The sequence below is a fragment of the Xenopus laevis genome, chromosome 4L (genome assembly GCF_017654675.1).
Source record: "Xenopus laevis strain J_2021 chromosome 4L, Xenopus_laevis_v10.1, whole genome shotgun sequence".
Classification (NCBI taxonomy): Eukaryota; Metazoa; Chordata; class Amphibia; order Anura; family Pipidae; genus Xenopus; species Xenopus laevis.
Window position 1 is genome coordinate 125,959,130 of NC_054377.1, and position 2,508 is coordinate 125,961,637.

A 2,508-nucleotide genomic window follows, 5' to 3' on the forward strand; every position below is an offset into this window, starting at 1 on the left:
CCTGGGGTGCCAATTATGGGTTGTGATTGACTATTGGTAGCTCCTATGTGGATAGGCAGCCTACAAGAGGCTCTGTTTGGCAGTACACATGTTTTTTATGCAACAAAACTTGCCTCCCAGCCTGGAATTCACTAATAGTCACCTCCTTTGAAGCCACTGGGAGCAACATCCAACAGTTTGGTGAGCAACATCTTGCTCACGAGCCACTAGTTGGGGATCACTGCCTTATATTCCTGTGAGTATAACACTAATCACAAAGCTCACAGATCTGCACAAATAAGAATGTATTGTTGCCCTGTAAGAAAATTGCTGTAGCCATACACTACAGATTTAAAGAATGCTGTTTTTTTTTAAATGTCATACATAAAGAAATCTTGGGTATGCTGGGGCCATAAAAGTCAGATGGAGGGCCTTATCTCTGCTTAGACAGTTCTGCTATAGACCACAAATCTGTTGAATCTGATGAAGGTTCTATCATGGCTACATTTTTGTATCAGATTGGTTCAAATAATAATGCAACAGTCCAGCTTCCTGTACCTAGTGTTATGTATTGACTGTATTGAAGGGCAGGAATTCCCATAGGATGCCAGGAGTTTTAGGTTCTAACAGCCATTGGTTCATGAGCTTGGCAACACTGCTGTGGCTAGAATGGCCAGGGTGTTTACATGCAAACTTCCATACAGTGATAGCCCTTACTTCTCTTAGATAGACCCAGTCAGTCCAGGCATTGGGTCACTTGAGAGCGGTCAGTACTGGAACACGTTAATAAAAGGGTATCCCAATGTATAATTATTACTCACTAACCATTCTGCCAGCTCGCTCAAGCATGGAAAAACTGAAACACTCTCATACAGAATGTTCTTGCTCTTTTGTTGCCTTTACTCGGAAGCTGCCTAAGGGGATTAGACTGAGCATGTTCACTGCCACAATCTATACAGGTTTATCCATATTTTTCTAAGGCTGCCTGTTAACCCCAATCAGCAACCAAAAGTGCAACACCAGTGCCGGAGTGGCCAGAGAGACTAACAATTTTTAACAAAGGCTCCAATAAATTAACTACCTTGTGTCCATAGAAAGAATTTATTGCGTAGTGTAAATATTATTAGAATGTTAATTAACTTTCTGCTGCTAGAGATCCTGTGACAGACTAGACCATCTTCTGCTTGACCTTGGCACACAGGGGGACATTAATGATAAACAGACTTGTATGGGACAAAACTGGATAGAGTAAATAACCTTATTAAGTTAACAATAAAGGCAATTATTTAGCGGCTGTGTGAATTAATGGTAACCGAACAAAGTGTTTAATGGTTGTCAAAGGGCGCTGTTGGGAATTGAGTAATTAACAAGCATTGAATGTGGGATCTCTTGGCATATAAGAGCATATACCGTACAGTAAAAACAAAAAACATAAATACAAAGCCAAAAAGTTGTACAGGTATGGGATCCGGAAACCTGTTATTTAGAAAGCTCTGAATTGCCGGGAGGCCATTTCCCATAGGCTCCATTTTATTCTAATAATTCGAATATTTAAAAATTATTTTCTTTTTCTCTGTAATAATAAGTACCTTGTACTTGATCGCAACTAAGATATTGGAGGGAAAAAATCCTATTGGGTTTATTTAATGTTTACATGATTTAAGGTATGAAGATCCAAATTACAGAAATATCCAATAGGATCCCATACCTGTAGTGGATATTTAAGGTTTAAACAGTACCATCTCTAGCATTTCTGCATTTTATATTGCTCCCTCAGCCTAACATATGTTGCTGGGTGCAGTCTAATAATTCCTGCTGTCTGGACCTAGCATAATCCTGCACCGAAACCAGTTGATTTAAAGTGGCTAAATGTGCCTAGATCTAGCTGACAGCCAATGTTGATCATACATACCACCATCTGGACATGTGAGACATCTTGGGTGGCAGTTCAATAGAGCATCATCTACTATTTGAGTTTCTGTCCATACTGAAAATCATATCTGCTGATGCACCTTCTGAACAGGGAGATGCCATGAGCCTGATTCAACAGAAAATGGCATTTTGTCATACCGTTGAATGGCTAAAACCGTGAATTGAAATGCACTCCTGGATATGATAAATACATCATATAACCTACTGTTTGTTTAAACATTGGAACACTTTGGTATAATCCAGATTTGTATCAGGTGTCATTTATTGAAGTAACAGGCAAATATTTTATAAATAGATTAGCAGTTTGCACCTAATGGCCTATTGCAATTAAAACAATAAATGTGACTTTTGGTTGGTTGATGTTGGTTACTAGATCTGGGCAAACTTTTCCCCTTTATTACATTTCTTTGTGTCACATTCTGTTTGTGATTATGCCCTTTGCAATTATGCATCTCCTAGGGCTGGTGGAGGTTGCTACTGTAGGAGTTGTAGTTCTGGAGCAAGTGGAATGCAGAATAATGTCTGCTTCTTGGCTGTATGTGTCTCATTTAGACCATTAGACAAATCCTAGTGCTGCACTTTAAGGAAAAATCCAGT